A 26716-nucleotide genomic window follows, 5' to 3' on the forward strand; every position below is an offset into this window, starting at 1 on the left:
TGAGGATAGGGAACCTGAAACGACCCTATCCTATAGCAATACTGATGAATATCTTGCATATCACCATAGAACCTTCATCTGGTGATTGGATGGAGATAGAGACAGAGACCCACACTGGAGCACTGGTCTGAGCTCCGAAGGTCCCAATGAGGAGCAGAAGGAGGGAGAAGATGAGCAAGGAAGTCAGGACCACGAGGGGTGCACCCACCCACTGAGATAGTGGGGTTGATCTATTGGAAGCTCACCAAGGCCAGCTGGACTATGACTGAAAAGGATGGGATAAAACTGGACTCTCTGAACATGGCGAACAATGAGGGATGATGAGAAGCCACAGCTATTTTTCTTAAGTGGCTATCTTAGTTAGGGTTTCTATTGCTGTGAAGAGACACCGTGACCATGGCAACTCTTACAAAGGAAGACATTTAATTGAGGTGGCAGTTTCCAGCTTGAGACGTTTGCTCTATTTTATCATCATGGTGGGGAGCATGGCAGCATGTAGGCAGACATGGTGCTGGAGAAGGAGGTGCTACATGTTGATATGCAGGCAACAGGAAGTAGACTGTCTCACAGGACATGGCTTCAAAGCCCGCCCACATTGACACACTTCCTCTAATAAGGCCACACCTATAGTGCCACTCCCTTTGGGAACCATTTTCTTTCAAACCACAACAGCATGGTATGGAAATAGTATTATTTTATTGATGTTAAATGTTTATAAGATAAGTTAGAATGTTTATTGAAAAGCATACAAATTAGTTTCACCAAGGGAAAACTTAGGTTGAGATATATTTTATTCCTATCTTGGTAGAATACGATGTTTACAGACTAGAAAGGCAATTGTTTCAAGAGATTACAGAAGAACAATTGCTCCCATCAGTCTCTGCTCTCATTATTAGATAAAGACAGGGCTTATCTCAGATGTCCAGGCCATGTTAGACCTTCTAAGGTAACACATTCAATAAAATGAGGACCTGATGTTTCTTCACTGGAGAGGAATTTGTTAGAGAAAAGTCTTTCTGATGCCACAGCTCTGTGAAGTTGTGAGTCATCGGGATGACGCTATTCAAATTTAACCTACCTTGATAATGTTAGAGCATTAGGAAGAGAACAGTAGGCTCAGTCGGTGAATCAATGGCGTGTTGACTGGCCCCGTCTGCTGCATTTTCTCTCCTCAGTTCTTGGTGATGGTAAGAAATTCACTGAACCCATCTCTGCCTTCACTTAATTATCCAGGTCAGCATGGGTTTTTTTTTTTTTTTTTTGTGTCTCCAGGCTGATAAATCCTCTGAGAATTTTAGATTTTTATAGAATAGACAACAATTTCCATACCATTGAATAATTGTGGTGAGTTTTCTGGTTCTATTTCTATTGAGGAAATATTTGGACATTATGCGGGCTAGTAATTTGCCAGATGTACTGCGTGAGTCATGGACTATTTAAAGAGGCTCGGAGAAGTAATTTAGAAACAAAATAGAGGTACATATTTTTTGTGTGTGTGAGAAAAGAAGAAACAAAAATATACACCATCGTTCAGAAAATGACATAATTTATAGTAATTTCCAAAAATACCTTACTGCAAGAGGATAGGCGATACACGAGTCCAGTACAAACTGGGAGGAATCGGGATGGGAAAATGAAACGATTCCCTTTATGTTCATTGATATGCCATTTGCATTCTAAGTATGGCACAGTTTTGGGAGCATCTCAGGCATCACCAAGTCTAGTTGATTATAACATTAAACACGGCTGTGAAATAAAAGAAATTGAAAATCTCCAAGCATTCTTCTTAGGAATAATTATGGGGGTCGGTGTGGCTCCACGGTCCCTTTGCCCCTTTGCTTTTACATGTACTTCTGTAAGTGCCTGCCATGTAATACGTCACACTAGCTGCTCTGAGGGATATGAAGAACAGGGAAAACATTCTATCAAAGTGCTCGTGACTTAGGGGGACCAGGAAGAAAGTTCAGGAATGTGATTCATTGGGAAGATGTGGAGTTTCACAAAAATAGTAAAACAATCAGAACTTTTGTTGAGATGACTTTAAAATAATCAGGGGTATCTAATTTGAACATGGACTACCTACTTCATACAACTGTTGAGAGTGGGTACCTATTTTATGATTGGTTCAGCTGGTGTACAGGAATTCTGTTTCATGCTGGTAAAACAACAAAACAAAAAAACTTGCTTATTTACTTAAAACAATGGTTCTCATCCTTCCTAATGCTGTGACCCTTTAATACAGTTCCTCATGTTGTGGTGACCTCCCCACCCCAATCATAGAATTATTTTTGTTGCTACTTCGTAACTGTAATTTTGCTACTGCTATAATCTGCAATGTAAATATCTGATATGCAGGATATCTGATATATGACCTCTGAGAAAAGGCCAAGACCCATAGGCTGAGGACCACTGATTTAGAGTATTCATGTTGGTATAGAGTTTGGTATACAAGTTTTATCAAATGAAGGAAGCTTCAAATTTTCTGCCCCTACTATCATAAGAATTCTTTTAGTTAAGTGATAAATAGACATTAGAATAGATAATATTTTCTCTATTTGTAGAAATTCATGTAACAATTCACCTTATATCCAATGAATTGCTATCATTTAGTCATTTTTTGCCATCTTGGAATAAATCATACTTGATCGTTATTTTAAAATATATCATTGGGTTTGATAGCTTAATAGTTAAGAGTACTTGATGCTTTTGCGGAGGTCCCAGGTTGGGTTCCCAGCAGTTCACAACAGTTTCCAGTCTCAGGAAACTTGATGCCCTCTTCTGGCTTCTGAGGGTACCAGGCATCAACATGGTGCACAACATAAAGGTTAAACACTCATAATGCAAAATAAATCTTAAAGGATTTAGGTTTGCAGCTTGGGCTGGTGGCACAGGCCTATCATTCTAGCTACTTGGGAGACTGAGTCAAGAGGATCATAAATTCAAGGCCTGTTTGGGCTACAAAGTGAGTTGAAGATCATCCCGGTCAACTTGTTATAAAGATTTAATAGGGTCTGAAGACATAGCTAAGTGGGAGAGGGCTTATCTAAAATGTATGAGGTCCTAGGTTCAATCCCCAGAAGTGCAGAAAGAGATTTTATTTCCTAAATCTTATTGAAGTTTCAGAAAGCCTTTTAAATAGAGATTGGGTCACAATAGTTTCTTGAAAAGAACTCATATTGTCTGAGTTTAAGTGGACCAGGCAGGAAACCATTGTGCTGCTAGGTTTGAGATGCTGGCCCTTGCCCAAGAGTAGAAGTACTGCAGACAGGAAAGAAGGTGGCTTATAGACTTCTGTAGGAAGCACACGTAGCAAGAAAGTATGATGGGTTTTTCCTGGAGTCTTGGAAAGAAGGAGATGTCAAGGTTTCTTCCTTTTCTATTTTTGTGGTGTGTGTGTGTGTGTGTGTGTGTGTGTGTATATGTATGTAGGTAGGTAGGTATGTGTGTGTGTGTGTGCATGTATGCAAATGCTTGTATACAAATACATACAGAGTCGCAAGGAAGACATTGGGTATCTTCCTCTATTGCATTTTGCTTTTAATTCCTTGATACAGAATTGTACCAGTCTTTTTCTTTTGGGACAGCAACCAGCTCCCAAATCATGGAGAATTATGATTAGTTTTGAATGCTTGGCCTAGCTTGGGCTCATTTCTGGCTAGCTCTTTTAACTTAAAGTAACCTGTTTCTCTTTATCTACCTCTTGCCTCAGGGATTTTTACTTTTCTTTGCTTCTATATATCTTACTTCCACTGCTTCTCGTGTCTGCTGACTGGCAGTTGCCTGTCTAGCCAGTTTCTCCCTAGTTCGCTCCTCTCTTCTTCTTCCTCTCCAGCCTAGATTTCTCCTCCCATTTCTTCTCTCTGCCCACCAGCCCTGCCTATCCTCTTTCTGGCTAGCTATTGACCGTTCGACTCTTTACTAGACCAATCAGATGCCTTACGCAGGTAAGGTGAAACAGATGCAACACATCTTTACATAATTAAACACCCATCCTCACATTATTAAACAAATGCAGCATAAACAAAAGTAACACGCCTTTACACAGTTAAAGTAGTATTCTGCAGCATAAACAAACATCTTTGCCTAGTTAAAATATTATTCCACAACTCAGACTCTTTCACTGAACCTGAAGTCTTCTGGGTGGTTTTCAGCAAGCTCCCAAGATCTAGCTGGCTCAGCCACCAACATGCCATACCAATCACAGGCATGCAGAGCCATGCCTGGCTTTTACACAAATGCTGGAGATTCAAACTCGAGGTCCCATGCTTGGACAGCAAGCACCCTTGCCTGCCGAGTTAACTCTCTAGCATCCCCATTTCCCTTCTTAACTGTCCAACTTAATAAAGGTTGGTTTGGTTTCTCCAAGGAAGACTGACTTTGTAGAGGAGCGGCATGCTGATTCACAGAGCCCAGTTGGAACCACTGTAGAGATGGCTCTAACCAAGGAACAGGCTGACTCTGAGCTTAAAATGTAGATATGGCAATTGGGTTTGATGTTTTAATTTTCTCTTTGTAGTTCATCTTCTGGGAGTTGGTGGTGGTGCTGTGACATAGTTTGACGTTTAAGAAAAACACAAATGTTTACAAATTCACTATGGAATACAAGTTAAAAAAAGAAAATAATTCGGGGGCAGAGATTTTGCTCCTTTGCTCAAGTTTGCTCCACTGAGTATTTAGTTCATTAACTAACGCTGGCGTCAATCTGCCTCAGAGTGTGTGAGCTTTCAGTGGAGCCGGCCACACTGGTGCCAGTGAGGACAAGGTCAGGATCAGTGACTTATAAAGACAAAACAGAAAGAACCAAGTGGGTTTGGGTTATTGGAAATACTAAAAGCTTACATTAGGGACTGTATGCTGGCTAATTAAAAGTAGTAAGTTTAAAATAAGTCAGTAATACAGGGATGGATATAAAACCTGATGGTTCTACCTCTACTAAAATTTTAGTCAGCTGAGGCAAAAGAGGAAGGCATTAGAAGATTTTTATAAACCCAAACTAGAGAGGGCATTGTCAAAGTCACATCCAGACCCATTATTTTCATTGGGTTTCTTTCAGGCCTTCATTATAGAAGCTTTCTCATCAGAGAAAGCTTGGATGGAGTCAAAGGCTATCAGTAAAATGGCGACAATGACCTTGCTTTCACGACAGGAGATATTTACGATTAGGAGAGCGTTTTGCACTTTGTCCGGATTTGAATTTCAAAACATTTAATTAGGCTCTGGTAAGTCAGAGTGAAATTTGGGGTTAAACTTAAATCACCTTTATTAGCAAACTCCCTTCCTGAAATGGCAGCCAACACTCACCCAATAGCTTTGAAGCTATTAATGGATTAATCTGTCGTTAGTGCATTGTCCTTTGCAAACTTACAATCTGTTTCCTTAACCTGGGCTAGGCGTTATAAATAGTAAGAACAACTGTACCTAGCGATCAATATGGTAACTGCTAGAGTCAGCTATTCCAGGATAAAAGGAGCACGAGGACTCTCTACCATAAAGTCTCCAGATTTTCTATATTTATTTAGATTTATGGAAGCCAGAGCTTCTGGTGACCTTTAGGATGTGTATAAAATATGGATCATTGCAGAACTGTTGATTGCTCTCCTGTTCACACACCACTGATGTCCCCAACTAGATTTCCTTAAATTTCCTTCATAAAACTCTTCATTTGTAGTTGTGAGAGGAAAATGATCCCAGGGCGAGGACGTGACTATCTTCTCATCATCCAGTTGATTGTAATCATAAACCACACCATGATTCTTGACTTCCATCCTGTAACAGACCAAGATTTTGTGGAGGAACATTTCATAAAATTCCTGGGGACCTAACTGCCATTACTTAAAAGCCAATGTCAAAATGTATGAACAATTTACTGAAAAATCTTTCATCTAGGTAAATCTATTCTTTGGTCCTTGCTTTTAGAAAAAGATTTCTTTTTAAAAAAGTCAACAGTTAAACTTATTTAAAAAGTATAAAAAGAGTTACTTGAAGAACTGGAGAGAAACTCTTCGCTTTGAGAATGTTTGGCTGTTCTTTTGACTAGGGAAGGCTTCCTCTACACTCCTAATGTACCCAGAAGTGCATGCTAACTGTAGAGGGAAATTCAGGGCTGTGGTTCATGGCTATGTTTGCCTGGGGTGTGTGGGGCCTTGGGTTCATACACTGTAGCTCTTCCAGAAGCACACGTTACTAATACAGGGCCCTTGTTTCTTTGCTCCCACCAATCCAGAGTGATGCCTTGTTCTTGGTAGTGGCAGTTGGTCGTGGTGTCATTTCTGTTTCTTTGGCCACTAGGCTTCTCTGTGAGTTCAGCCGGTCAGAGCATCAGAGGAGAAAGGGGCTGAGGTATTTCTTTCCCTGCTCTACAAAAGCACAGAAAAGTTAGCTAGAGAATTAAGGAGCACTTCATTTTGAGAATGTTTGGCTGTTCCTTTGACTAGGGAATAACTGGCTGCCTTCACACTCCTAGTGGGGTCAGAAAAATGTGCTAATTATGAAGGGGTTAAACTTACTCCTTTCCTACTCTTGTTCTTTTTTCCTGGAATAGCTGACTCAAGCAGTTGATTTATTGATTTTAAGGTACAGTTTTCCTTATTTTTTATAATGCCTAGTCTGGGTTAGGAAAACAAAAGGTAAGTTTGCAAAGCACAATCCACTAAGGACAAATTAATCCATTAGGCAGCTCCAAAGCTATGAGGTGAGTGTTGGCTGCCATTTCAGGAAGGGAGTTTGCTAATACAGGTGAACTAAGTTTAACCCCAAAGAATTAGCATGCACCCTCCTCCTTTCTTGATGCTTCACAAGGACAGCCACTCCTGGATTTTACTCCTGGGTCTGTTCCTATTATTCCTGGTAAGCCATGATTACATTCTGTAGAAACTTAATTGCTAAGCTGCACATTGACACCTTGAGGAATCAGAGGTGTTTCCTGGATGATCACAAGGCTGACCAGATACCGAAGTTCACCACTCAACATCAGAGAGAGAGGAGGGACTGCATGGCATATTGCTCAAGTCAAGAAAAGGTCAAATCTTAAAATTCCAAGTATGGCTTCTACTGAGTGAGCACATGGCTTTCTAATCTGAACTTTTGTTGAATGCATTTGCTAGTTTGTCCTCACCAGATGCCAGTGGCCTACTCTTCCCTTAGGGTTATGATTGGTCTCCTTGTGCCTGGTGGTAATGGCTTCTTTTTGTTTCAAAGCTCTGGTTGTATCCACATTCTTTATGGGTTCCATTAACTTACACACAACTCCAGAAATGGTCTTTCATGGAATTCTCCTACGATGTGCTGGATAATGACTTTTGCTTCCTACTAACCTAGATTGATCTACAAGGCTCTTTATTTTTTATTTATTCAAAAACATAGGTGTGAAATGGGGAGTTACTGAACAAACAAGACGCATTACTGGAAATCATGCCTGTGACTATGTAAGGCAGAGACAAGATAAGAAGTAACTATGCTCTTGCTTCCACACTCAGATCTGGCCAATGGGCTTCCCTGAGTCCTGTGCTTTGGAAGACCCTACGTGTAATTCTCCTCTGAGAATGAAGTCTTTAGGGATGAATGTTCCCCCACTTCATCTTTCCCTACTTTTCACCAACTCACCCCTTGGTCCTGCCATCGAAAGTGTGCTCTCGATATTTTAGCCATGGAACTTCTCATCAAAACTCATCTGGTCTGTCGGAGTCCATGGCTGTGGACCCATTCCACTTTGACCAAAGGTCGGAGAATTCAGGCCTGTTCTTGCTCCTTCAAGGTTATGACATGAGGTTTGACCCAGAAACTGACTGCCTACGGGCTGCTTAGCCTAAGGTGTGGTCACTACATGTCCTGCCTAAACAACAGAATATAGGATATAGTTACTTGATGTTTTGGGTATTGAAGAAGTAATTACTTTATTTGTTAGAAGTCTTGCCTTCTTCCCCCTTTTTGGATTGGGATATGTAAGGCATATGAAAAAGAAATGTGGGCAAATTCGGCATTCCCAGGGTTGCCTGCCCAACTCTATTCTGTGTCTCTGTCTTTTTCTTTAGTGTCTCTGTCTTTCCTGCCTAACGTTTCTAATCCATACGCTCCTTCTCTGGAATGCACAAACCTGTTTAGGCTTGACCCTGACATGTGTCACCCCGATATGGGGCCATGACACTGGTCATGTTCTAAGGGCCTGATGTGTGTGTGTGTGTGCATGTGTGTGCTTGCGTGCATGTGTGTGGATTGAGAATGGAAGTGGTAGGAAAAGATTGGTAGTTGGAAAGAGCAAGGGATGAGGGAAGGGCGGTCTTTAGTCCAATGGCTGGGGCTAAGGAATATTATCATTTTTTTCTCAGAGTCCTTTTGCCAGGTTGAAACTATGGGTAGGTGAACTTTTTGAGCACTGGTCTTTTGCAACATTTTAGCCTTTCGTGTGTGTCAGCAGTAAGTGGCACCAGCAGGAGTGAGAAGAGCAGGTTAGGGGGGCTTGTTCTTTTGTTATACCCTGTGCACAAGTCTAGCTTTTGGGACCTAAAGCTCTGAAAGTAGTGTAGGCTCTCAAATAATGTACTGGCTGGTGTTGTGTACTTGATAAAACTTGATAAAAGCTAGAATCATTAGGGGGAAGGAAACTCAATTGAGAAAATGCCACTATGAGATCCAGCTGTAAAACATCTTCTCATCTAGGGATCAAAGAGAGAGGGCCCAGACTATGATGGGTGGTCCCATCCCTGCAATGCTGGCCCTGGATTGTATAAGAAGGTAGATTGAGAAGCAAGTCAGTATGCAACTCCCCTCTATGGCTTCTGCATCAGCTTCTGTATCCAGGATTCTGCCCTGAGTTTCTTGAGTGATGAACAGCAATGCCGAAGTATAAATATAAGTATAATCTTTCCTTCCCAACTTGCTTTTTGGTCATGGTGTTTTGTCACAGCAATAGAAACCCTAACTAAGACAAATTGGTACCAGGAGTAGGGTATTATAATAAGCCTAACCATGTTTTTGTTCGGAGTAATATATGGACTTTGGGACTATGGATAGAAAAGCAGTTGAATGCTTTAAATGCTGCCTAATGTACCATACTAGTAGGAACAAGGAAGACATTGGCACTGAGTAAGATTTGATGAACTGTGGGGTGATATCTCAAGAGGTTTCAGAGGAGAAGAATTTTAATATGTTGCCTAGAGATAATTTTTGTGATATTTTGGTGAAGGAAGTAGCTGCTTTATGCCCTTGTCTGAAGAGTTTTCCTGAGGCTAAAAAGAAGAGTTTTGGTTTAATTCCCTTGGCAGAAGGAATCTCAAACAGTGTATCTGTCATGTGGTTTTCAGTAGTAGTGGAATAGAGCTAAATTCTGTGTTCAAGGAGATACCTGGGTTAAAAAAAAATGGAATCAAAAGAATGGTAGCCTCAGGGTAAGATCCCACCCAGCTAAATTTCTAACTTGTGAAAAGGAACTAAAGAAAAACTTCAAATTGGGTGTGGTGGGACACACTTTAATCCCAGCACTGGGAAAGCAGAGGATGGTGGATCTCTGAGTTTGTGACCAGTCTAGTCTACAGAGCAAGTTTTGGGACAGCCAAACTTAGGCAAGAAAGTACAGAAAGCTAGTGTAATTGAACAAAGATGTTATGTTCTAGTAATCTTGGGACCTGGAAACTTGGCACCTTTGTCCACATGGTTCTGGTTTTAGAGTTAAGGATAGAAGAAACATAGAATTTGTCTCTGCTGCTGAGGCCAGGCATGTATCAGGTGTGTCTCTGAATGAAGGCCTATTAGAGAGGCCATTTCGTGAAGCTATGAATTTGAAGCCTGGATTGCCTTGGAGAACCCAAGATGTTAGAGATGCCAGAATCAGAAGATATCTGCCAAGGAGAGATGCTAACAGGGAGTGGAATCGGCCCATAAGAAAGAAGTGTGTTTCAGTAAAAAAAGCTGAAAGGAGTTGGAGATTTAAAGAGCGTTTTGACATCAGATATAGAGATGCAGAGTTTGGAGTTTGCCCAACTGGTTTTTGGTCTAGCTTTTTCCCCCAGTTTTTCCTTGCTATACTCCCTTCCTTGCATTTTGAAATGGTAATGTATATCCTGTGCCATTATATGTTGGAAGTATGTGATCTGCTTTTTGATTCTGATTTTTACATGAGGATTACAGTTAAGAGGTTCCCATGTGACTCAGAAGAGACTTTGTACTTTGAAACAAGTTTGAGACTGTTATAGACTATGAGGACATTGAAGTTGGACTGAATGCATTTTTTTTTGTATTATAATATGGCTAAAAACTTTTGGGGGTCAGGGAGTGAAATGTGGTGGTTTGAAAGAAAATGGCCCCCAAAGGAAGTGGCACTATTAGGAGGTGTGGCCTTATCAGAGGAAGTGTGTTACTTTGGGGGTGGGATTTGAGGTCTCTTTTGCTCAAGCTTCCCACAGTGTGACTTTGAGTTAACTTGCTGTTGCCTGAAAGATGTAGGATACTCAACTATTTCTCCAGCACTACTTCTGCCTACAAGCTGCCATATTCCCCACCATGACAAAAATGAACAAAACCTTTGAAACTGTAAGCAAATGTTTTCATTTAAAAGAGTTGTCGTGGTCATGGTATCTCTTCACAACAATTAAAAACCCTAACTAAGACAGATAAAAAGCCCAGGATCCCATGACCTGGTGCTACAGAGACACCGACCTCTTGTGTATGTTCAGGAAGACTGGGATTCTTTGGTCCTTAGCTGACATTGCAACTTCTGGGCTCCAGTTATTCATACTGGCCTGTGTTCCAGATTTCGGCCTGAGGTGTCTAAGATCTTTGACCTGAAAGATGTACCTTTCCATTTCGCTATGTCTTCATCCTTCTTTTTCCTGTCTCTTGAATATATACTTAGCAGCTAGAATCCATTGAGGCTCAGATAACAAGAAACCTAGCAGAAAGTTTTATACTAGTTCTACTTGAGGCTGCACCTCCAGGAGCTGGTGTAAGTTTTCCCATGGTGACTGTGGATTAAATGATTAAAATCACTGCTGACTTAGGGAAGCCTGATTGGATGTTGAACCAACAGTTCTTTTGCTAAAGGCAGCATAGATAGCAAGTGAGACTCCAAAAGGTGTTAATTAGGGAGTTAAATTGCTTCATCTTCCAAAATCCTTGCTTAGTTCCTAGAAATTGAACATCATAAGGCGTGATTATAGTATGGATGTAAATGACTTATTGGTAATGCTAATAGTGATTTTAAACACTTTTTAACAGCTGTCTTTAGTGATTAGCATCTGCTCAACATCCAGGAAGAGGTGGTACCCTTTAATTTGTCTCAGGCCTTTAGAAGTTCCATTTTGTCACAAACTTTGGTGTACCTGTTATGGTTGAAATAAAATGTTGCAGGTCCCCAAGTGGCTGCAGCAGGCAACAGGTCCCGAGACCATACGGCAGGTCCCCAAAGTGGTGGCAGGCAGCAGGCAGTGGGTCCCGAGAACAGCCAGTCCCAGGAAGGGATGGCATAGTTCCCCAAGTAGCTGCAGAGGGCCATGAGAGGGGCAGTGAGTCCTAAGCAGGGAGCCACATGGTGGGTGAGAGACCTTGTTGGGGAAGCCAGTACCATGAGGATAGACAGACAGATAGGCATGCCACAAGCATAGAGGTCAGTGCTCAGGCAGACAAAACACATGGTTGCTGTGGAAAAACTACCCAGTTCTGGATCCCAACCCTGGGAGGGGGCAGGAGGGCCTATCCAAGTCATGGTACCAATGTTATGGTTTAAATAAAGTGCTACAGTTTCCCCAAGCAGCGGCAGTGAGCAGCCAGCCATGAGACCATGCCGCAGGTCCCAGAGTGGTGATGCCAGCAGGTCCTGAAACCACAGCAGGCCACAAAGGCAGTCAGGTCCCAGGCTAAGAGCTGCACGGTGGGTGAGAGACTGAGATGGGTAGACATGCCACAAGACCATGCCACAGGTCTCCAAAGGCAGCTGGTCCTGGGCAGAGAGCCATGCAGCAGGTGAGAGACAGAGACATGGATAGACGGATAGTCATGCCATGTAGTGTGAAGTTGAATTTTTTTAGTGGCTTATGGAAGGTAAGGGGAGAAGGGGAAAGAGCAGAGAGAGAGGCAGACAGAGAGAGAGAGAAAGACAGAGAAGGGGGAAGAGGAGAAGTGGGGAGAAGGGAGAGACAGAAGCTGCCTCTTTGAGAGAGAGATGGAAAGGAAGGGACTCAGACTGGAAGCAGAAAAAAGATCCCCCTGCCTCAGTGGTGGATGGGGAAGGGAGTGGGAGGGGCTTGTCTCAGACAAGGAGGGCTTGACAGATCATTACATTCTCATCTCTTTTTTAATAAAAAGGTGGGATTCAGGCACAACAAGTTAAAGGAACTGGGGCAGCGGATTCTCAAGACTGCTTTCTGCTTATTTGTGGGCATCGTCTTGGGGGGGAACCTGAGAAAGCTGGGTGCTGGTCACATCCTGGTGTAGCTGGTCTCTTTGCTCCTGTCCAGTGTGTGGTATGGAAATGTCTGGTGTCTCTTATTCCTGTTTAAGGCATTGGCAGAACAGAAAACAAAGTTAAGTTTAGGGAAAAAAAATTAGGACCAGGGAATTGAGAAGGGTGTATCTGACATGTTTATGGTGGATCCTTCAATTCAGCTCCCTGGAACTCACAAAAATTCTTTGGGTTTGTGAAAATAGAAGTTTTAAACATATACATTGTATAAACAGTGTCATATTTATGTCAGAATGACTGTGAAAGATATTTTTGTACAATGAAAAGTATTTTTAAGGCTATGGAAGGCAGCATGAGAGAGAAATTTGATAACTTGTATTTGTCTTTATACCTTTATAACTTACATGTCTTGTATTTGTATTTTGTTGAAATTTATTTGGTAGGTTGTCCTTTTAAACTGACAAAACCTCTCAGCTGTCAAACTGCATCAGAGATCTTTGAGATGGATAAAATTTTACTTGAGTTATTAATTAAAAAATGACAGAGAACTTACTTGGTTAGAACCTAGAGCTACTCCTCAGGGTCCTCCATGGTCATTGAAGGTCATATTTGCCTTTTGCTGTTTAGTGTAGGGCCTGCCAGGCTCTAGAAGATCCTGTGGGCTAAGAAATCTATAGGAAGACAAGCCTACCTTCACCTGAGCAGCTAGGCTATCAATTCCAGCGATTCTGTCTATGTCTGGAGTTCTTCAGTTTAGATGAAAGGCAGTATTTCCCAGTGGTCAGTGCTTGACAGTTGAAATGAAGTGTGGATGGACGTTGTTCTGTGCCTATTTGCCTTCTGTCTTCTTTGGAGGAAGTAGAGTGCTGCCACTAGGAGCCAACCTGTCTCTTTTTGTTATGAAATTTTTTTAATAATTAAATATTTAAATTCCATATTCCCCAGATCTCTGAGCAGTTGAGGGCTATTTATCAGGTGTAACTACAGTATAGAATCTGCTCGGAGAGCTGGGTCTGATTGACTGTACTGGCTCTTAACAGGTAAGATTTACACTCAGAAAAAGACAGAAAGTAGAAAAACTGCTTTCAATAGAAGGTTATTGGCAGTAATGACAACAGTAGAGAACATGTTAATATATTTTAAATGAGGGTTGGATTAAATATAAAGTATTTGGAAGCAGTCTTGAGAATCCACCACCCCATGCAATCAAAGCCTGTGCTTTGAGGAGTTACTTCTAAAGTTCCCCACTACTTTAATAAAGAACATATAATATTTCTCTCCTTTTGAAATCTGAGTGATTTGTCATGATTCTAATAATATTTTGTGGTCTTATAACTTAGGCTAACATGGCTATTCCTCATTTTGAAATCTCAGAGGTCAACCATGACAAGACCATATCCCTGTCCAAGACTTCATATAACTTGTGTTTATAGAAATGCTAATCTTCAAATATTCCTATACTTTTTTTTAGGTTTTTCAAGACAAGGTTTCTCTGTAGCTTTCAAGCCTGTTCTGGAACCAGCTCTTATAAACCAGGTTGGCCTCAAACTCACAGAGATCTGCCTGCCTTGCCTCCCGAGTGCTGGGATTAAAGGTGTGCACCACCACTGCCTGGCTTCCTATATCTTTTTAGCATGCTTTGTCAAGCAGATTCACTCATCTAGAACTTTCCATGGTTCTCTTCAGAATACTCAGATTAGATATTGCCTGATGTGAGATTCAGCTCTGTATGCTAGGAATATATTCTATTACCATTGGTTAATAAAGAAGCTGTTTCAGCCAATGGCTTAGCAGAGTAAAGTCAGGCAAGGGAAATCAGAACAGAGATAGAGAGAGAGTAGGTGGAGTCAAAGAGAAGCCATGTAGCTGCTGAAGGAGAAAGACACCCAGAACCTTTACTTGTAGGCCACAGCCTCATGGTGATACATGGATTAACAAAAATGGGTTAATTTAAGATATAAGAATTAGCCACAAATATGCCTAAACTATTGGCCAAGCAGTGTTATAATTAATATAGTTTCTGTGTGATTATTACAGTTTGGGCATATGGGAATGAAAGAACAGTCTCTGGCTACTATTGCCAACAAGCTACTCTCTATATCCTGTCTCTCCTAGGAGCATCCTAGCTATCTTCTATATTATTTTTTAGTCTATATATGCATGCATGTGTATGATGTATGTGTTTGATTTGTATGTGCATATGTGTGAATAATTTCTGGGCACATGTATATAATATGTGTGTACATGTGTGTCTATGATATGTATGTGTACGTGTATATTTACGATGTGTGTGGGCATATGTGTATGCCACAGTGCACAGGTACTCTTCACCTGCTAATCTTCACTTTCCACTTGTTTGAGACAGAGTCATTCACTGCTGGATACGTAGGCTGCCTGGCCCATGAGTTTCTGGGAATTCTCTTGCCTCTGCTTCCTGTCTGGCTATAGGAATGCTGGGATTATAGGTGTGTCCTCTCATATTGGATTTAGATGGGCTCTGGGGATCTCTAGGTACTGAACATCGCCTGAGCCCCCAGCTCTGTTCTCACTAATTGAAAACTGCTCCCAGATGTATGCTTTTCTCTGAGTCATCCTCACACAGACCCTGCTGAAGTTCTTCCTCCTCACTATCCTGGCTGTTTCGCTCTCCTCTTGCTCATATGTGAACTGATTGTCGCTATCTTCCTGGGGTGTGCTGCTCAGCTGTATTTCCTTCCCAGAGTGTGCCCCCAAACCATGCTCCACAATACAGAGATACCGATCTTTTTACTTCTTCTGTTTCCACACTTAAAATCCTTCCACAGCCCCCTCGAGCTTTCAAGGATAAAGTTCAAGCTCTTTCATTTGGCACAAGAGGCCTTTTGTAACCCTGTTTCCTTCTGTAGTTTCAGCTTGATTGTTTTTTAATGTGAAGCAGGAGGCATATTGAGCGACTTGTGATTGATTCTCTGTGGGTTCTCAGTCCCCATCCTGGTGGTCTTAAAAGCTCTGTATCAGCCCCCTAACAAACCGCCCAGGCTTTCCCATTCATCACAGCACCTCCTGCATGGTGCCCTGTGCTTCTGAGAGCAAGGCTCATGTCCTAGCATGTGCACCTCTGTTGAACCAGGGACGAAAGGAAATGTAAGCTAAGCTGTCCAGCTGAGTTCTCAGAGGAAAATGTTGGCGTTCTCTCCTCAGAAGCGGACTTGGTTTCTATGGACTAGTTTATTTTCTTTCTACCAGCTCCAAGAGAGTTACAGGGTATGTGTGGTACTGGTGGTGTGAAGGGGTTTGCAGCTCTATGCTGTGTGTTTGTGGATGGAAAGGCTATGCGGGAATGAAAGGATGAAACACCCAGGCAGCCCCGCAAAGCCAGGCTCTCGGGAACTGTGAAAATAGGTTTGTGGATTAGCTGTTGAATAAACTCCCCCCACAACTGCCTGTCCTGGCATGTCCTCTGGGTTCAGATTAGTGTACCCTACAATCTATCACCCTAGTTCCTCTGTGCACTGGCCAGCCACCAAATTACCAGGAGCTTCTTCTTCTTCTTTTTTTTCTGTCAAAAATCTAATCAAGCAAATTCACCACCCACAGTAATAACGCTGGGAGAGTTGATATGGGCTAACCAGTTGCTGAGGGTAGTAATGTGCTTCAAAATCAGATGGGTTAAAGAATTAGCTAGTGAAGGTGTCTTTCGCGTCCTTGCTTCCCTTTGCCTGGAATGGCCTCTCCTTGTGTTTCTGCTTGGCAGACTCTGATCTGTTCTTTTCAATTTTGCTGCATTACCCTGGCTGGCATCTGCACGGCTCTGCAGTGAGATACCTCGCGGTGTGGCCTGACCAGCACCATTTAATGCCCATCAGCCTCCCCTACACTGTCGAGTTCCTTATGAACAAGAATCCTCAGTTTTCTGTTTTTACATTTATCCCTAGCACTCTGCCTAAAGCACAGTTGAAACAATTAATATTGCCTTAAAACTGGAGAGAAAAACAAAGCAAAAGAGCATTTGTTTGGCTTAGTCGGAGAAGTTACTTGCATATACAGCAACTGTACTCTTTTCAAAGTGAAAATAACAAAATTCCAAATGCACAGAAGCCTGAAATCCTAAATTTCTATTGCCCGTAATCTTTACAATTGTCCCACATTAGTTTCAAATGCTTGACTTTGGATGTATGAAATCTGAGGGTCTATCTTAAGTATTTATGTTTAGCTTAGATATTTAATGTAGTCTTCTGTCAAATCAATAATCCGAACCCACAAAGCCTCCTAAAGTGCCAAACACTCCCTCGAGGCACAGCAGTGTCAAGGACAGGACAAACATTTGCGATTAGAAAAGGAAGTTCAATTTAGGGAGCCAGTTAGCCTTGAAGGAGCTGTTTACCCTGTGTGAGCAAGCAGTTTCTACTGAAGCCAGATTTTATTTGCACAGGATTACCCCCTCCCACTCAACACACACACCAGTCTACAATCCTGCTTGATAAAGATTGATGAATGTGTTACTCAATTTGCAGGGCCATATTTACCCAGTTTACAAGGTAATGGGTAATTAGCATCCAGGATAAAACCTTGACTAAATATTGTCGGTTTTCCTGAGTGAATGCATTAATCTCTCTGAATCTCTGGCTTGATCCTTGGGGCTGTGGTGACAGGCTCTTCGTCACCATCCCTCACTATGCTAGCACTGCTATAGCAGGAGCAATGTAAAAGGAGTAGCTGGTTTTGGTTTGGAAAACCAAAATCCTAATTTTTCAAGTTTCCTTTAAACCAAACTAGATATGGCCAGAGGATGACTCTGTACTCTGTGTTCTTACATAAGAAAACATGAGCTAACTTAATAAGTAAACTAACGAAAAGTCTAATGTAGGAACGTATTTTTGTAACTAAAAGTGTCATGAGCCCACTATGTCAGAAACAGATAAACATGTTTGTGTTTTTGCCACAATGTCAGAATTCAATGAGTAATAGTAAACATCACGGTATCATTTTGTTCTCTGTTAGCAACTTCCCAGGTTCTTCTACTTTTCTGTATTGTCTTGTCTAAGGCAAACACAGATCCTGTTATGCAAATCTTAATTCCAAATATTAACTCTTGGATCACACATCACACATTACACATATATGCATACGTGTGTGTCTACAAGCAGGTTGCAGAATAGCTACACAGCATCATAGAGGCATGAAACTTCAAAGATGTCTGAGTATCCAAAGCAAGGAAACTGGTGGGGTGCTAGGAAAGTTTCTATGTCCATAACGAAGCTGTAGCAGAAGCTGGAAGACGCACCCATGGCTGCAAACCAGAGCATCAGGCTGTAAGGTCAGACAGAGTGAGGCCATGGGAACATGGTGGGACAAAGGGCGGGAACAGGCTCAGGTGAGAAAACATGTGGCTGGACAGATGGCCAGTTCAGACAGGTATCTCAAAGATGGACAGCTGGCAACGGGAGTGGATCCTATTAACTACAGATGGACAGCAGGCAACTGGAGTAGACCCTCCTCACAAGTGTGGGAACCAAGCCAAGCTAAACCCCCTAAGTCAGGAATCCTCTGTTAGTCCCTTGGCACACACATAATGAGTGGCCCAATGACAGGCGAGTAATGCTGTTGCTATCCTTGTGCTGGTTTTTGAGGCTCAGTAGTTATATCAATTGTGTTTTGCGGCGAACTTTCTGACCAGCAGGAAGGAACAGCCACCCGACGAGGATTCTTCTCAAATCATGCTTTATTGGAGCCTCTTGGTTGTAGGGAGAGCAGAAAGCAAGGGGCCCGGAGCCCTGAACTATAGCTGCTTATATAGGGAGTCTGCCTAGCAACTTTTGATACTTTGATACTTTAACTGCTTTTCTGGAGACCCTCCGGCAGGAAAGAAAGCAGGGGAACATCCCTGTTAGTTACAGACCAGGATGTTCCCCCGCCGGTCACGGGAAGTGTGGGCAGCTAGATCACAACAACTCACCCTGTTTTCCGGTGGAAGAACTGCAACCCTAATATGGAGTTATCTATCAAGCGAGGCTGGGGCCAAATGCCATCTTGTAATGGCAGCTATTCAAATCGGCTCCCAGCAGTGTTTTTGGTAAGTTCTCTTTCTATTGTGGTATTTTGAAAGAAAATGGCCCCCAAAGGGAGTGGCACTTTTAGGAGGTGTGGGTTCATTGGAGCAGGTGTGGCCTTGTTGGAGCAAGCATGGCACCGTGCGAGTAGGCCTTGAGATCTCCTATGCTCAAGCGACTCCCAGTGTCAGAGACCATTTCCTGTTGCCTGCAAGATGTAGGACTCTCGGCTACTTCTCTAGCACCATGTCTGCCTGCATGCTACCATGTTACCCCATGGTGATAAGGGACTAAACCTCTGAGAAATGCAAGCCATCCCAACTAAATGTGTTTCCTGTATAAGAGTTTCATGGCCACGGTGTCTCTTCACAGCAATAGAAACCCTAAAAACCTATTTTTTTCTGACATGATTTTAATATACACGTGTATCCCTGTAGCCCCAGTTCACCCTAATAAATCTGTAGGGTGGCACTCTTTCTAGTCCAAGAAAGAAATCATTTACCAGTACGTACTGTGTGGGTTGTGCCTAACAGATGACATTGTTAGTACGTCCACTCAGGTGTGCAGTCATCTTCCGTCCTGTAATTGGGGCCAAAAGCTACTTGTCAAATGGATTCCCTAAGGACACATCAGCTTGGGAGACCATTGTTTTGCACAGTATGAAGTAACTTAGGGCAAGACACAGCTTGGTTTCAACACTGAGCCTCAATCATTACAGTCGCCAAATTTCAGCCAATGACAAGTAGCCGCCAGATCAGTGTGAACATCCCCATTCTTGTTCATACTAAGCTTCGTTGGCTAATTGAGCATCCTAAAGGTGATGTGGACAAGTTATTTTTGGACAATCAGGACAAAAAAGAAAGTGACTGTCAACCATGGTTAAGACAAAGAGGAAATGTCTTGTGTAGGAGGTCCTTCTGTCTATATGTTGCTTTCATTGCTTAATGAATAAAGAAACTGCCTTGGCCTAGTTGATAGGGTGGAACTTAGTTAGGCAGAGAAAACAGAACTGAATGCTGGGAGAAAGAGGGCAGAGTCAGGGAGAAGCCATGGATCCTCCACCTGAGATGGACGCTCGTTAGAATCTTGCTGGTAAGCCAGAGCCACGTGGCAATACACAGATTAATAGAGATGGGTTAAACTGCATGTAAGAGTTAGCCAATAAGAAGTTACAGCTAATGGGCCAGGCAGTGTTTTAATGAAAAAAAAAGTTCTTGTGAGATGTAAGAAAGTCTGGGAATTAAGTAGAGCTTTTGGTTCTGTAGAGATTCAAGGTATGGGATTTCAAAGCTTAGTGCTGATACTATATGAAGTATTCTGGGTCCTTTGATCTTCTGGAAACGGCAAGCCTTCAGGAACACGATCTTTCCGACCTTCTCTTCCTGGCTCTCACTCATCCTTCTCTTTCAAGTTTGCCAGAATTCAGAATTCCTCTTCCCCAAGGTAGGAAACAAACGCCATTCTTCCATGTGACTTTCTCCTGGAAAATCTCATGCCAGGACTGAGAAGAAAGAATGCTGCACGGGAGACCAAAAGTCTAAATGCAGAGACTTTGCTGCTCCCTCCCTTTAGTCTATGGCCTTTCAGACAAGCTCCTGTATCCACCCATCTTTCTACAATATTGACCATTCTTCCTAGAATCTAAGCATGGACTAGACAATTTTCTCAGGATCATTAGGTCTTTGTTTTTAAGACTCCCTGGTCTATAATTTTTATTAAATAATAATTTTTATTTAAAGAAATGTTGACCATGACCCTTTTGATGAGTGGGGGAAAGGTACCACACTTTCTGCTCTTCAGTCATCTTGTGGTTCCTTCAATTTTTTTGTATTATAGGGTCACTTTATGTAGTGACTGTGCTAGGCTTTAGCTCTTGATATTTGCCATAAGATCTAATTTGCAAAGGTTCTAAATTTTGAAATTCTGAGAGAGATACCAAGTGCCTTTTGAGAACTCAAGGTCAAGAATTTGAAGTCTATTTGCTACTCTGCTACGATGTCATCTTGAATCTTTGTTCCAGTTTATTCAAGTTCTGAGTGTAACTACAGGATTATATTTTATCTCTGGGAAAATTGATTAGAGGCAATATTTTATTACTTGGAATATATAATGGTAAGTTCATTGGAAGAGGAAAGAGTGCAGATAATCCAAAGAAATGAATCTGGATTTTGGAACAAACTAGTTTTTGAAACTGTCCTACTTTTTTATGGTATTTTCCTACTGATAACATTAAAATTTATTTGTGTTTCACCCAATGAGTTAAGTCGTTGACAAAACCACATTTTGGTAAAGGTAGAAAATCCATGAATTGGCAATAAATTTTGTTTCAGATAAATGCTGGTGTAAATGAGATATAAATGAATAATCTAAAGTTATCTTTATAAAGGTTCCTTAGACTAAGTGTTCAAACAATCAGAACACCTAAAATTCGCAGTGCAATTAGAACTCAATACATTTTACACCTAGTCATAACTAAATTAGATAAATTTAAATCATGCACATATGTTATTAATACCATATAATTTTTTTCAAGGAAACAAACATCAATAGAACCTATACATAAAGATAAAGTCAAAGAACAGGTTGGATGAATGACCAATAATATATAGTTATATCTGTAACTGTTAACAAATAGATCATCAAGTTGTTGATAATTTCAATTCTAGTCATCATAAAGCAAAAAGATTCATATTTTAAATCTATTTTACATATAAATTGCATTTGTTGATACTCATTGTATTTGATGTGTATGGTGGCTTAAATAAGAATGCCACCCCCCCCATAGGCTCATATATTTGAATGTTTAAGGAATAGTGTAGCCTTGTGGAGCAGGTGTGACTTTGTTGGAGGAGGGTATCATCGGGAGCCGGCTTTGAGGTTTCAGATTCTCAAGCCATGCCCAGTGGCTCACTCTCTCTTTTTACTTAGAGCTGTAGATCTAGATGTAGAACTCTCAGCTACCTCCCCAGCACCATGTCTGCTTACGTGCATCATGCTTCCCGCCCTGATAATAATGGCCTAAACCTCTGAACTATAAGCAATCCCCAATTAAACCTTTTCCTTTATAAGAGTTGCCTTTGCCCATGGAGTCTTTTTACAGCAACTGAAACCCTAACTAAGACAACGGGCAAAATGAATCTCTTCATTTCAAAGACCAATGAACTAAATAGGATCCTTTTATCTAAGTAATTGCATCACAGTCTAGTTTTTTTGAGGCAGAACTGATATTGAAAATTGGAGATTACATTTGAATCATAGCCTAGATTAATCTCTAGATTATCTGTTACATTAGAACTTAAATAATGCAAGAATTGAGCTACCAAAAAAACAGATGCAGAAAAAACTGAAAAAACAAAAGGAGATAAAAACTTACCCACAAATGTGCTTACAATTATTTTTCTAGAATGAAGGTATATTTACTTGATTTACCCAATTCTATCACACTAGAGACTCAGATATTAAAGAAAGCTTTAAGAGCATTCTCACTTTATGAACCCACTTCATTAAGGTCACCTAGAAACCTTTTTTCTTAATATCAATTCTTTTATTTTTGAGAATTTCATGTGTGTATACAATGTATTATGGACGTGTGCACCCCTTAGCCCCCCTTATCTCCCTCCCACTACAGCTGACCTCCTCCTTCTTCTCAACCAGGTCTTTTCCTACCTTTACTTCTTTTGGGTGGATAGGGAGGACAAGGACGGGGACCGGTTTGTGCAGATCTTGTGGCGGTAGTCACAGCTGCGGTGTCTTCATGATTACAATGGCCATGTCATATCTAGAGGACATTCCTGTATAGTGCTCCTCCCCACCCTCTGGCTCTGTTCTGCCTCTTTTTATATTGTTATTTTTAGAGAGGATTGTGTAGATATCCCATTTCATGTTGAGCAGCTCAACAGTTCCTTATTTTCATCATGTTGAGTGTTATGAGTCTGTGATTTAGCTATCATTCTCTATAAAAGGAGGCTGCTGTAACCAAGGCTGAGAGCAGCACTAGTTTATGAGCATAAACATAAATATTGACAAGACAATTTGGCTCATCCATCTAGCCAATAGAATGGTAGCTTCTGGGTGCAAAGAAGAAGAGGCAAGGGAAAGTATTATTTAATGGGTTTAGAGTTTCAGTTAGGAGTGAAGAGATTGTGGTGACGGATAGGGTTAGTGTTTCCTCAAGAATGTGAATATGCTTAATGTCCTTGGGCTGTAGTAAAATTGGTTGAAATGGCTTGAGGCACTCTATGAAGGTTTGTTGACAAGCTTCAGTCACAGCAGTATTAAGGCAGGCTATTTCTTTCCAGGGGCTCACTCTGGATAATAGAGAAAGAAGGTACCATGTTTAAAAGTACCCATTAAATAATAAACAGAATAGATGTGAGGATAGCTTCTGAAACCTGACATGCTGTTTCCTGTCAACTTGACAAGAACTACTCACCTGGAAAGGGAATGCATCAGTTGAGGAATTGCTTCCATTAGATTGGCCTGTTTGTAGGGGCACTTCCTACAGTGGGTGGTCCTGGAATGTATAATAAAGCAGGCTAAGCAATCTGTGCGGTGCAAGCTAAAAGCAGCATTCCTCTATGGTCTCTGCTTGAGATTCCTGCCTTGAACTCCTGCCCCGACTTCTCTCAGTGTTGGACTAATATACCCTTTCCTCCCCAAGTTGCTTTTTGGTCATGGTATTTAACATGGCAATAGAGGAAAAAACAAGCAATGAACAAAAACCAGTACTCTTGAAGTCTTAGAAATTGGGTTGTACTTGTGTGGTTTTCCTTGTAGTCTTAACAATGTGTGGAATACAGTTAACACACCAAAAGTATTTCTACCTTTGGAAGTTGATAACTTAGTGGGCAGTGAAAATTTAGGAGGGAACAATAAGGCTTAAGGAATCTTGACAAGCTGAGATTAAAGACAAGGAGGCGGATTTAAATATAGAGGAGGTAGAATCCCCTATATTTAGAAAAGTGCAAACCTTCACATCCAAGGGGACTGCAAGCCAATCATTTGAAGCTAAGACAGGAAAGATATTGGAATATTCATAGAGACTAAGGCTGAGTGAAGATAATATGTTGGTACAGGGTGCTGGTTTCCCTCAAATTGTGTGAGTTTCCATTACAAAACCTGGGCTATGGCTTCAGTAAAACATCGAAGGTGACTCTTGGCTTCCCAAGGCAACAGCTCTGAGCACTTATCTCAACATCAGCTGAGAATATTTCTCAGTCAGCTTGGCATTTTCCATCTCTCCAAGAGAAAAGTGGGGCATGCTTGGTTTCAGAAAAATGTTTCTTTTAGTTGACCTCAAAGTGGATTTGGAAACACCTGCTGACTTAGAAGGAAGGAAAATACCATATGGGGTTGTAAACCCACGCCTTCTAGTAACAGGATAGGGGGGTGTGACTTGTGGCAGAGTATGTGTGGGGATGTAGGTTATTTCCTGGGACCCTTAGGGAGATTCTGAGAGAGGCATCTGGGAGCAACAGCTATTTGAAGAAGGAACTTTGTCCCTAGCCATAGTTCTGCCTTCCGTGGCTGAAGCAGGGCTTTCTTGACTGTGCCCAGGATTGCCCTGCCTTCCTTTTGTCATTTATCTGGTATAGCTCTCTGCACACCTGGCTTTGTTTCAAATTGGTGCTTTAAAATGATTAAATGTTCAGAAAAATGGCGCTTAAGTGAGCTAATCTCCAGCTATCAAAAGAACCTATTTTTTATGGGAGCTCCCTTGCAAAGCTTCTAACCAAGTGATTTTAGGGATGTATGAGAACAGCAGCAAAAGAACAGATGTCTCAACAAACTTCCCGGTTGAGGAAGATGCAAGAGCACCAGGTTCTAGAATGGCACCTGAAGGGTATGTAGGGAAATCTGCCATGGAGAACCTGAGACCAATGGGATGGAAGCAAACCAGCTTCTCTGGTCCAAGCAGCACTTCTGGACCAAGGTTCTTATTTTGGTTCCTATAAGCATTTCCATGTCTAAACTATGAAAAGAAATGAAAAGCAGCAAGCAGGAGGAACTTGAGGTAGGGTGAAGTTACAGATGACTGACTAGTAACACTCCTGTTTGGACATACTGTGAGAAACCAGGCATAGTCTGTGGTGCCTGTGGTCAAACATAGTTTCCTCAGAGCTGCTTTGGGTCTAAAGCAGTGCCAAAGCAGAAAAGAGGCCAGAGTCAAAATGATTAATAATCCTCTTTGTTATGACATGTCCTTTTCTTCCCATTGATCTTCGTCAGCCTTGGGATATCCTGTTCACGTCTAAAGCCACCCTCTTCGGGGTGTTTCATTTGTGAAAGTCTTACTATTGTCTTTCATGCAGACAGTCAGAGAATGGTCCATTCAAAGTGTCCATTGTATGCTGGACATTGTGCAAGTACTGGGGAGACAAACATGAATATAGATGTCCCTACCTGCAAGACAGAGCCCTGTGAGAGCCCCCGGAGAGCTGGCAGTCTGTGGGGTGAATTTTGGTGATAGCGGGTGAGAAGGCCCTTACTTGCTCACCCATCAGGTTACTCTGGTCTTTAGTGAGCCTGTGATGACACCTTCCTGTGTGGATCAGACAGCTTAGGGAGTGGAATCAAAGTTGGAACGTGTATGAAAAGTTCACCAGGGAACAAAGGTGGACATTTTAGTCAAAGGTCAGAGGGGAGAGCTGCTGGTGGCTTGGATCACAGAGCACCTCATAGGCTGTTCTGTGGGGTTTAGACTTTATTCTATAAACTCAAGGAAAGCACAAAAATAATTCAGAGAAGGTAATTTATATAACTATAGCCACATCTAGAATTCAGAAAGGTCACTCTAGTGAGCTTCAGAAGGGAAGGATGGCTGCCATCCTAGGTCAGTCTGGGGGCACTTGCCACTTGTCACCAAAACAGTGTGGAGGCACAGTCTGGCCCTCAATTTTGGTCTTCGATTTCTCTCAGCAGTGTCTTGTCATTCTCATGAAACCATTCCTGCAAATACTCTAAAATTTTATGCTTCAGTGTTGCATGTTTTTGATACATGGAATTATTTTGCATTACAGTTCTAGGAACTTGATGGTAGAATACACACATGCAATTGATTTCTGCCTATCAACCTTACTAAACTGAAATGTAAACTCTGCTAACTTTTCCAGGTAGATTTCTGAGACGTTATATAAAATGGTCGTGATTATGTCAGCCACAAAGGGTTTTTAACTTTCTTTAGAAATTTCTCTTTTTCCCTTGCTTTGTTCACTGGCTGACTATGAAGGGACACGAGTGGCCTTTGCCACCTGAGTGCGAGGCAGCTAGTCTTTCATCTCCACCACAGCTAGAGTCCTTGTGTCTTCCCAGGAACTGGCGTCAGTGTGAAATGCTTGCTCTGCTCTTCCTAGCTGTCTGGGGGGGGATGGGGATAATTATCCATGACTTCTCTGTATCTATTAGAATGATTCTAGTGGTTTTTCTTTTAACCTATTAATATAAATTATATCAAATGATTGTTTTAGGAACGTTTGATATTATTAATTCTCATTTCCAAATGTTCCATGTTTTTTTTTCTGTACCTTCTATTGCTTTCATTCTCAATTTCCTTTCATCTCTTTGTAATCAGGGAAAAGAGAAAACATTTTACATTTCAGATTTTCTGGTTAAATCTTTATTGTTCTCTCTATATTTCTGTTGACTGATTTTTCTGATCATTTGTCTTCTTGTTTGTACATCTGAAACACTTTGTGACTAATAGCTAGAATCTTGTGTGACTGAATGTTGCATGTTTTGATCATCATTTAAATTTTGAGTTTGGCTTAAGTGGTAACGGTAAGCCGCTTGTAGATTAGTTTGATTACCTAAAGGTCTCCTCTGAAGTTTCTTTTGGTTGAGTACAGAGTAGCTTTAGTTCTAGAGATTAATTCATTTCCTCTCCTTAGCTGTGGCCTTGCCACAGTTTGTTACATGCTTTGAGTCTTCAGCAAAATCTCCCCATTCAGGCGAAAGGGCATTCGAACAGTTCCTGGTGCAGTTTTAGCTCCAGGAATTAATTGTCTGTTCTTTCAGCTCCCTGGTAACTACTTTCTTTATTTCTCAGAAATTGTTATTGTCTGTCTTTCTTAGACTTTATCTTGACACTGGACAGATTACTCCTTAGAATATCCCTTTAGGGCACCATTACAGAGAATTCTGGAAACTCTATTCAGCAGAGCATTGCCTTGAAAATTCTGGCAACTATAACCATCTTAAACACCACATCTGCCAAAGGCAGGCAAACTGAGGCCTTCTATGCTGTTCCTCTCTGTATCACCAGGACAAGGGTGAGGTTTCCCTGGCTTCCCATCACTGA

This window comes from Microtus ochrogaster, linkage group LG1 (genome assembly GCF_000317375.1).
Source record: "Microtus ochrogaster isolate Prairie Vole_2 linkage group LG1, MicOch1.0, whole genome shotgun sequence".
In the NCBI taxonomy this organism is placed as follows: Eukaryota; Metazoa; Chordata; class Mammalia; order Rodentia; family Cricetidae; genus Microtus; species Microtus ochrogaster.